Source organism: Protopterus annectens, chromosome 4.part0, assembly GCF_019279795.1.
Source record: "Protopterus annectens isolate FY-2018-M chromosome 4.part0, PAN1.0, whole genome shotgun sequence".
NCBI classification, from domain to species: Eukaryota; Metazoa; Chordata; order Ceratodontiformes; family Protopteridae; genus Protopterus; species Protopterus annectens.
Genome location: NC_056733.1, coordinates 327,638,132 through 327,650,259, shown reverse-complemented (window position 1 = coordinate 327,650,259; position 12,128 = coordinate 327,638,132).

Sequence of the window (12,128 nt, the reverse complement as noted above, 5' to 3'; positions counted from 1 at the left end):
CGCAAGGCCTCAAGCTGGTCTGTGGTATTAATAGAACTTGTTGGTTGGATAGAATTGTGTCCCAGAGACCCTTCTGTGGAATAGTTTCCCTCTTCATGTTAACCAGAGTACCTCTTTAGGCCTCTTTAAGCAGAACCTGGATGACTGGATGGGTAACAGAAAATACCTCCCTGTGATCCCACCTGTGTCCCTACTGGACTAGGGAAACAGGTGCTGTCTTTGTGGGAAAATGGGCAAAATTCTTGGCTAGGCTTATAAGGTCCTCCGGGTAGCCTAGCATCTTCCTGTGAACCTATGAATTGCATTATCACTAGCCAATGACATGCAACCACTGTGCAATATATAAGGCCTTCATGTAGACCAGGGCCCCTTTCTTAGCTTTTGAGATGGACATCACTGGAGTGAGGAGACAACGCCATCGCAGAGGGTAGGTCTGTAGCAGAAACCTTTACATAAGGCTGTGTGTACCACAGGCTGCAGCTGCTACTACAGGTAATAGACATAGGCAGAGATTGTGAACAATTTGGAGCACAACAGGTTGTAAGCGTATCTGTGTCAGCTGTGTCAGCCTTGTTGTAGAGGCAGAGCCAGGGAGAGGGTACCCTTTACCCTCCAATCAAGGCATGTGTTTAAGGTACATATGTTTGGCAAATGTGTCAATAACAGAGTACTAGGTGACATATAGTAATGGTATACGGATATGTGAAGTGTGTCCCTACCTGCAGGTCTGTTACTTCCAGCACGGAAAAGCAGTTATTTAATTTGCAGTGCTTTATGTGGATAAAGAGTGCATGAGTCATTTATCAATTGCTGTCTTCATAATAATGTAATTGAAATGCAATACAACACTGGACTTGAACCCAGGACTGTGTGTGGCAAAATGTACTGAATGCAAGACATTTAACAGAGTGTGCTACTGAGTCACTGCTGCAGCAGGTGTATTTGCAAGATATATGTGCACACATACAGGCTGTGACAAACATTTTCTACATCCATCAGTATGTGCATGGCTTTATATTGATGTATTTCAGCACCAGAGTCCCAGTTGAACATGCATTTTACCATTAATGCCTTAGCAGGTGACTTTCTATATGTTGCTGATAAAAGGGCACACTTATCTGCTATCACAGGCCTCAGTTACATCCATTATCTTGTCTTTGGCTGTCTAGTGATGTACTATTGCATCAGAGTCCAAGGTACACTCCCATTTTTTCTATTACTTTTTATTCCAGTTTGCGTGGTGCGGCATGGCGTGCAACTCCACTAAAACACTCCTAATGACTGTAATTGGCAATTACTATGTTTTGTTTAAACCACCTGTTTTAAGTAAGAGTTTCATTGGGTGGCAAGTTAATGCAGGGTACTGCAGCTGTGATGGGTTTGGGTTCAAAACTTGGCAGACTTGTTTATTTTGTACGTGTCTTACAATGTTATAAACACAAATAGACATTATAGCTCTATTTAGCTGAGATTACCACCAAAGTTGTGCAATTCAGTGTGTCGTGCAATGCCAAGCAAAAAAATATAAAGAAAAGAAAAAAGGGGAGATAGGAAAGTGGTGAAATGGGGGCAAGCAGGGAAAAATAGTGAAAGGCAGGGAGGGATGTGCAGGAAAAGTGTAGGAAAGAACCATAAGTAAAAAAAAAAGTAAAAAGACACGTTGGTCACACACAGCAGGCAACTTTAATCCAAAAACAGTAAGCGCTTTCATGGAATCCTTCCACTTCATCAGACTAACAGTGAATGCAAAGAACATCACATTTAAAAAGGTTCACTATATCAAATTAACCAATCAACAGTTATGCTTGTAATTTGAGCCCTATTAACACTAAAAATGCCATAGCTGCAATACCTAATATACAATAGAAAATAACTACATTCATATTAAGTAGGTAAACATATATAACATTTAAATAAATTATATGCAAGATGCTTTATAAATAAAAACAATAGCATAAATATAACAATTTATCTAAAATATTAATGTAAAATCAATCAATTAAATCACAGCACAACCATTTATAAAATTAATTTCAATACTTAAGAGCTCTGGCTTTAAGAAAGAGTTTAAGGGATACTTTATTATTAAGCCCTGGTGGCCTATCAGCTTGAAATTTCAGTATCCATTCCTGTTCTGAGGCTTCAGTATTATTGCTCAGATTACCACCCCTCTTATTAATAGGGACCACCTCAAGCACTAAAAACTTAAACCTATGAGTATGTCCCTCTTTATGTACATGTACAGCTAATGCATTGCTCTCTTTCACATTCTTAATGTCACACATGTGCTCTAGAATCCTGTCTTTTAACTGTCAGTTAGTCTTACCTATATAAAAGGCAAACACTGTACACAATTGCTAAAATAAACCACATGCACAGCATGTTCTAGTACACATGTTGGGAGACAATTTATACACCCACAGAAGGGGTTTAAAATAGAAGCTAATTTTTATCTTGATTGTTATACCAAGAATGTGGTTTATTTTAGCTACTGTGTACAGTGTTTTGTCTTTTATATAGATAAAAATGTAACAAGGGTAAACACCAATCCGCAGTTATCGCCAGTACTTTTCAAACTGATATTAACGGCACTCCAAAAAACCAAATGAATCCAAGCAAACGAACAGCTGGAGTTATAACAGGATCAATCAGTTGAATTATTGAAAAAAAAACACTTGAATTGTTGAAAAAAATCACAAACGTGGACTTCAATACACAGTCCAGAATTTAAAATTCTGGACTGTGTATTGAAGTCCAAGTTTGTGATTTTTTCAACAATTCAAGTGTTTTTTTTCAATAATTCAACTGATTGATCCTGTTATAACTCCAGCTGTTTGTTTGCTTGGATTCATTTGGTTTTTTGGAGTGCCGTTAATATCAGTTTGAAAGGAAAGTACTTTGGCGCCGTGGATAACTGCTGCGGATTGGTGTTTACGCTTGTTACATTTTTTCTCTTGGTCTCCACAGTAGATTTTACTGTCTGGTGGTATTGCCTGTTTATTTTATATAGGTAAGACTAATTGACATTTAAAAGACAGGATTCTAGAGCACATGCGTGACATTTAGAATTTGAAAGAGAGTAATGTGTTAGCTGTACATGTACAGAAAGAGGGACCTACTCATAGGTTTAAGTTTTTAGTGCTTGAGGTGGTCCCCATTAATAAGGGGGGGGGTAATCTGAGCAATAATACTGAAGCCTCAGAACAGGAATGGATACTGAAATTTCAAGCTGATAGGCCACCAGGCCTTAATAATAAAGTATCCCTTAAAACCTTTCTTAAAGCCAGGGCTCTTACACATTGAAATTCATTTTATAAATGGTTGTACTGTGATTTAATTGATTGATTTTACATTAATATTTTATATAAATTGTTATATTTATGCTATTGTTTTTATTTATAAAGCATCTTGCATATAATATATTTAAATGTTATATATGTTTACCTACTCGATATGAATGTAGTTATTTTCTATTTTCTATTAGGCATTGCAACTATGGCCTTTTTAGTGTTAATAGGGCTCTAATTACTAGCATAACTGTTGATTGGTTAATTTGATATAGTGAACCTTTTTAAATGTGATGTTCTTTGCATTCACTGTTAGTCTGATGAAGCGGAAGGATTCTGTGAAAGTGCTTACTATTTTTGGATTAAAGTTGCCTGCTGTGTGTGACCGTGTCTTTTTGCGTTTTTGTTACTTGGAGTTCTACGTTGGTTACTTTATTCAGTGCTGAGGGATTTTCTGTTTTCTTGGAAAGAACCATAGCTATCCATTTCATGTACAGCAACAACTGTGCATTATGACAGAATTTGTAGATGAATTTGGATTCACAAACCCCCAGAGAGAATGGTGAGGACAACTTAACTGTGTTGTCAACTCAATTGGATCAAATTACATGTGTCCGGTGGACACATGTGAAATGGAGAGCTATGTAGGGGACATTTTTTTTTTTTTAACAGGTGCCCATATTTTTGTTAAGGTGAGAGTGGACTTTTAAGGAAGGGACATATCATACCTCTTAACTGTACCAATTTTTGCAAAATGTCCAGATTTTTGCCTCATATTTTTGTTCTTTTTCTCATAAAATTGTGCTTTTCTGGCAAACCACTGGCAAATCATTGAGGGTTTAAGAATGAAAATAATGACAGATATTTTAGTTTCAGACTTTATACTCTTCAGAAAATTCATATTGATGCAAAAACTGTTATTCTATCAACTTTCTAAGTTTGTAAGAGCAGTATTTAAAAACTGTCCCTATTGTTGGGCCTTTGGCACCCCATTATTTATAGCTTTGTCCAGATTTTGTGATCCAAGAGGTTGAGAAGTATGACATAGGTACATGCAGGGGAGGTAAGTTGGGTAGGTGAAGGTGCATTTGCAAACAGACAAGACAGATAAGACAGCAGACAGGGGCTATGTGTGACAAATGGGGGGGGGGGTGAACATCTTGGATAGGAAGGGGGTTGTGGAATTCAAGTCCCATGAGCCTCCAGATGGCAGCAGCATGACTCACATAACCATCCATGGGATTGTTGGCACTGCTACTTCACTGCCCTGGGAGTGGCAGTGCTGGAGGCTGGGCACCAGGGTGAGGTTGCCCCACCAGGTTGGTCAGCATGTCCTCAATCTGGCACATGCAGAAGTCATAACCATGGTGGATTATCCTGCGCACCAAGACTGGCAGCGCAGCCAAGGTGACAACTCCCCCCTCCACCACTAATCCCAGAAGGATCCCATCCCCATCCCATGGAGCACCACTACCCAATACAGCAGGTATTGCAGGGGCAGTCTAGGGGGCACCACCAGTCTTTGTCCCAGACATTCTGGGACCCTGTGCCACAGACAGTTGAGACAAGGTAGGGGGATCAGCCGAAATCGACCTACCTTGAAGTGCTGTGGTAATTGAGGTCTAGCAATAAGTTGAGGTTAGTTATGAACAAATAATTGTTAGTATTAACAGCATGGAACATCATATTAATTAACCCAAATACATAGGAATGTATATTATGTATGACACACCATGAAATAACAACAGTCAGTATGTTAACAGCATGGCAGTAACAGTTAAAGCATAAGGGTAACCACACGGTTAATATAACAAGATACATTAATTTGAAAGCATAATAAGACATAACAATAATAATCCACATTCCCAAAATACAGTTATTTTAACACAATATGTTAATAGTAAACCATAATACATAACAATATTAAATAAATGCAGATAAGAGGTACAGAGAGAGAGAGAAAAACAGTCCATTGGTGACACTGCAGATTATATCCCTGAAAACATTGGTAATATTAACTCTACAGGTGTGTATTGTCAGTTTTGTGTACAGTGACTACAAGTCTCCTATAGGTGATGTAGCAAGTACATACTTCTCAAGCTGTTTCATGGGACAGTAAGGGACAAGCAATAACAAATGCAGGTGCACAACTAGACAGAACTCTTGCACATCATGTGGACTTATATAACTACCAAGGTGTTCTATAAGCAGATTTGGTAATACATTGCATTCCAGGTATTACTTTCAATGGTAATCCTGTGACAGACAGATTATACAATATTAATTACAGTACAAGCTGTTGTGACACTTGAGATACATGTTTGTGTACAGTTCATAAACTACACAGCTGTCATGCCTTATTTGCCAGACATGGGAATAGAAACTAATAGCTGTGACTGTGGGAGACATCTGCAAATAATGTAACAGGTGACTGCAGCAACTTAGTACAGACATGCAAAGAATACACCTATACTGGAATTAGACAGGTTTATTTATGAATCAGCAATGCCGGTGAACACGTTATTCTTATTGATTTTAAAACTCTGCGAAATCTAAACACAATATCTACTCATAACATGGGCTACCTCACTCATGTACCTTTTGCTCCTGGGGAGAGAGATAATGTGAGCATTACGTGACTGATAGTGGGCTGGAGATAACCTTGAAGCATACTATGAATTGAGCAATACAAGTTACAGGACATTCTTTTTGCATTCTAGAACTATTACAGTGTTATAATTGACTGCAGTGACAGTAGAACACAAATGCATGGAATACAGCCATACTGCATATATTAAAACAGCTTTCTTGTAGTATCAACAATGCTGGTGAACATTTTGTATTGTTATTGCTTTGAAATATCTGTGAAGTACACATACAATATCTGCCCATGGAGTGAGCTACCTCACCCATATACATTTATTTCCTGCATTAGGAGGAACAGAGAGCATTATGTGGCTGAAATTCGCCTGGAGACAGCTTTGGACAGTACTATGAGTTAAGCAATACAGTTTGGAGGCCATTGGCTTTGCATTCTACAGCTATTACAGTGTTACATTTGATTGCAGCAACCTTACCATAGACAAGCAATACATACAATAAAGAAAAGTGAATCTGAACAAATGAACAAGACTGGTCCTCACCAAAAAACAAGTAGAATAAAAAAAAATGTGACCAGTCAACACAGCATCACAATAACTTTAATAAATGAGCAAGAAATAAAACAATAAAAAAGGAGATAAGTGTGTTCGCACCCAAACTAGGCAGTTCTTTGGATCCATAACACAACACAACTATAATGTTCAGTTACTTGTATCAGAGGAGGTGATATAAAGATCAGGACTGAATGCCTTGAGACTAAATGGATTATAGAGCTGCAGAGCTATAGAGGTAAGGGGTTAAATGAGAATTTCACCTTAAGACCATTATTGAGAGCATGTGGTTTTAAGACGTAATTTGTTTTATTGCATTTAAGTGCTAGAGTTGTGTTGTGTTATGGATTTAAAGAAACACCTAGCTTGGGTGCGAAAGCGCTTATTTCCTTTTTATTGTTTTATTTCTTGCTCATTTATTAAAGTTAGTGCCCTGCTGTGTCGACTGGTCACATTTTATTTTTTATTAAGCAATACATACAGCTCTACTGCCATGGTTATGACAACACAATAATGCTGAACACCATTCATTTACTGTTATTGGTATTTGTTTGTTGTTTATTGAACTTCAGTTGGTATTGTTCATATATCGCACTACAGCTCTAATTGCCCATATATTGCAATACAGGTCTACTTGCCCATTTATTCCACTACAGTTTTTCTTGTCTATACTTTATTGCACTAAATGCTTTAGTCTTTCTTGCTTATTGCACTACAGTTAGCATACTAAATCCATACTTACCATGCTCACTGCACAACCTGGCCAGGTGCCTGGCATGGGACACTACATTGCGAGCCCTCTCAGCTGCAGGTGTTGGGAGAGAAGTGCAACATTATGCATGCCAGTTTTATAGACGTGTTTAGGCACCTAGGCAGTGAGACATTTCCCTGTCATACATTTGACAGAGGATGCATGGCTGAAGTGACATTCAGCTGCAGAGATATATGGCTGCTTGCAAATTCCCTGTGGCCAAAAAGAAGCACACACTGCCATGCTCACAGCTTTAATCACCAAATGCATGGCAGCAGAAGAAATAATGAGTGTTATGCTCAGTGTATACTGCATACTTATGTAACTACAAAATGTTAAAGTGTGCTACAGCATGGAGGAAATCCTGCAGGCCACTGCAGTCACATTTATACTCCAGTATGTGTTTTAGGTAATGTTCCCGAGACACTGTGATGGATGTAGTGGTCCACACACTCCAATTATAAAGGCACTGCCCATTCTGCACTGCATTTTTACTGCCAGTGACATGCCTTCTGGCCAGCCTGCTTCTGATGCCTGCCATACTTCCTGCTATCTCATGTTCCCTTTGGGACCATGGACATTGTTTTCACCTTTGCATTTGGTTATTGAAGTTGTGGGCAAGGTAACATATTCTTCTCTTTGCCCACAGGGAATTTGCAAACAGCCATATTTCTCTGCAGCTGAATGTCACTTCAGCCATAGTTGCTTGAAGACAGAATTACTGTTTTTTGAATAGTAAAGGAACTCCTACTAACAAAGCAGTAGTATCTCATTTCATGTTGCATTCATAACAAACAGTATTATTCACAATAGTTTAATAAAATTAAAAAAATATATTATATTCAGTTACAGCCATATTCTGCCTGTTATGGACTCGAACCCAGGACCTACTACACATAAGACTATAACTCTACCCATGTAGCTACTTGGATGTTATAAACAGTATTATACCTTCATATGTACTACTAGCCTACCTGTTTGCATCACTTAGCAAAATAATGTGCTGTGCAAACATGCTTAAATACACTTGTAAACAAATAATTCATTACATCCGGTTTCTATTTTTAGATGTCTGGCAGGTGTCGGCCATGTATGTATAAACTCTGCTCAGCTCTGCTGTGCGCCGCACCACACTGCGCAAACAAAAGTTGAAAAAAAAAGACAAAAGAAAAAAAATAATTATGATAATGAATTTCATCCTGTTTCTATTTTTAGATGTCTGGCAGGTGTCAGCTGTCTATATGTGAGCACGCCTTAGCATTGCTGCACTCCATGCTGCACAAACATGCAGTTAAATAAAAACAAATTAAAGCACATACATCATAAAAATGGCATATTATACATTTGACACACTTCACAAGATTACAACAGTGGCAGTGAGCATTACAGGGAGTCTCACACTCATCTGTGGCCACACATTACCGCTACACCTATCCCTACATCGAGTCAATATTCATGTTTCTTGACTCTCTCTCAGCAACACACCATCATTAATATGCATGGTACACTGCCAAGGGGGAACTGTGGCCAAGTACATGGATACATTCCATGTAGGCTCTACACTGTGCCTACATGGATTTTATTAAATCCTGGGATAGTCTTTTATTAAAAGCCACAAACCATACTACATGTGTCTTTGGTAAAAGCATGCAATGGTGTAGTAAATCATTTATAAACTAGAGCTAAGGCCCCCAGTTATCCAAGCATGATCCTGATGTATGCTTTCAGTCAGCCACTAGAGGTACATTATGACTATTAAGTAAAATATTCTAGAAAAGGTCTAACATTAAATCTACTAGCACATAGCAAATATATATCAAAGTCAAAATCATATGGCAACATAGTAAAGAATGATTACATCCATCAATATAAACCTTTCAAACTCATCTTTCTATGGATGCACTACATAAAATAAATAGTTTTAGTAGTTCAATATGGCAACACTACAGTTATTTGTGGGTGTGCCAGATGCAAATATGTGGAGAAGCAAATTACTCTTTAAAGGGTGAAATTGTGAGAGGAAGATGTTTCTCCAGTGTAAAGAATACAATAGCGCTTATATTATATAATGTATGATAAAAAAGTTTATGAAACAATAAACGCAGTCGTATCCTATCCAAGGGTAATACTGATGAACGGGACTAGTAACTTATATTGTACCAAAGTACTTTCACTTAACTCTCCTCCTCCAAGGGCCAGATGCATTGTGCTAGATTTTGGCAGATGTAAAAATTAACGCATTGTAGATACATGTTCCTCTCCAACACCAAGGGGTTTAATCATAGAATGATCTAATAAGAGAATGCAAAACACTCTTTTATTAATGCTAGTATTCCTCCTTATGACCTAATTCTATATCCATTTGATGAAACTAGCTGTGAACTAACAAACCTAAGATAATGCAGTCATTTCCCTCTCCCTCAGTTCTGAAAGTCCCTGGCTAAGTTAAATATAGTGATATTCAACATTTTACAAAGATTTGTAAGTTTTAATATTTCTGATATACCACTGATCTGCTTTGTATTTAAGACTAGTAATTTGTGTTTGCATATACCATTATAAGGCGACATTTGTAACCCTCTTATAATGTCAACATCATACATTTTTATTTATCTATTAAAATGGTTGCTTGAAGACAGAATGAGTGTTTTTTGAATAGTAAAGGAACTCCTACTAACAAAACAGAATTATCTCATTTCATGTTGCATTCATAACAAAACAGTATTATTACAACTCACGTCATGCCATGTTCGTGAAGACCACCCCATTTTGTTTTTACTCTTTAGGTTCCTGAGTAAGTACTAGGCTAGCTACCCTTGAGGCCATTATAAACCTAGCCAATTTCCCTTTTTGTGGTCAAAATAACGTATTCCCTTTGGTTATAGATTGTCCATACTAAATCCATGGTTTATAACTATATAGTCCCCCTAGTAAGAATAATTTAAATCATGCAATAGATAATTTGAGGGGACCCATGCATGGGATAAAGAATTTATGAGCTGCCTCTGTAGTACAGTGGGAAGTCATGGGCTAAATTTTCTGTTTCTCATCCATACATCTAAGTTGCACTTGAATATTGGCAGGGATGATCTTTGTTTTTTATGGATGGGGAGTCTGTTCCACAGCAGTGGTATCCTATATGAAATATACCTGCCCCTCTAAACTGCTCCATTGATGCTGAAGAAGAGGATTAGAGCTCTGCACTTACTATTTCTGATGCCATTTGACTTGCTGATATGTAGTAATCCATCAGTAATGGGTCAGAGGATGCGTTCTATGCCAGACACAGGTCATCTCTTAGCAGTCTGTACGATACCAAGTATAGTGACAGGGTTTGAGATGGTCCATGTAGGTCATGTTCTGTATGCCTTGTACTTATTTAGTAAGGTATTTCTATGGGTGCTCTGGTTGCTGCATGTGTCTGGACAGATACATTACAAAGGGGCCATTATATTCATTGATTAGTCTAATAAGTTCTCTTATGTAATTTAATTAGATTTAGTGGTTCCTGAGCTAAAGCTATCTTGAAACTAAATGTAATAACTCTATCACCATGCAGCTGAGATCATCATCCAAGGCAAACCCAGACCAAAGCTAGAAAAAGCAAACAAACATCATTTACTACAATTCCATTTAAACATATGCCATCCTTTGAATAAAATTGACAAACCTGACCAAACAGAAAAATAAGCATTTCAAGCAGATATACAAGTAATCTGCAGATTAGTGAATGTCATTCTCATGAGCTATAACTAACATTCAATCTTAAGTTGTTAATACAATCGCCACCAAATACTCAAATTATACAGGCCACAAACAGTGTTTATTATCTCCATGTTTCCACAAATGCTGGACAAATATTCCATTCATACAACCTAACATTTTGTCAGTAATTACAGACATTAAGAGGAGAATGATAGGTATATGGATAAACAGACAAAATGACTCGAACATTGTTTTATATGTGAAACGGTAATGTGAATTAGGAAAGCAGTTTTAAATAATGTACTGTTAGTACTAAGCACCCAAAAGCAACACACCTGAGTTATCATTTTTTTCAATAAAGCAATTGTGCTGGTGAATGAGTTATGCCTATAATCCATCTACAAATTTAAATTAGCCAGTTAGATGACTGGTAGGTGAGTGTTAAAGATTGTCCCCCAAGTACAGAAGGCCAGAGTAGCCCATAGATAAACTGATGGCCCAACAGAGGAGAAACATTTAATTGTCAATAAGTGTAGCAGTTCTGCGTGAGAGACAGTAAGCTCAAGTCTGCACAAACAGGCAAGGGAAACACATATAAGGCAGTGAAATCATAATCATTCTGACTGTACAATTATTACCTTGCATTAGTTCTGGTTGTCTAAAGTTTATCAAGATCTCATTGTGGGGAGTCTAAAAAGTAAAAAAGGTCAGTAAAGTTGAAAATTATATTGAATCAGTAAAACTGGTAAGAGATCCTTATCATAGCAATGCCAGAGCAACCTCAGTAGGAAGGCACTTCATAGTATAGGTCTGATAAATTGTCAGTTCGTATTAATTCAGCATTACCTTTCATAATGCAGACATTTAAACTGCTAGGGAAGCATGAATCATACATGAATATTTCACTGAAACATAAACTGTCATCTGAAACTGATAACAGAGCTGCATCAACATAATAATTTACATAATTGTGAAAGCTGCAGTTTTTTACCATATAATCTTTACCATTTCAAGAAAAATATACAACTAAAGGGTATCCAGTTTTGAACTCAATGTCATGCTAGTTGAAATAGTGAATGTCCAATGCCATGTTACAGCTCAATGTCATGCTAGTTGAAATAGTGAATGTCCAATGCCATGTTACAGCATTCCGTTCTAAAGTCATTGATTCATATGTTTATATGCTGTCACTAGGCTAATGATTGATCACTAGGGCCCTTACAAACCTAGCTA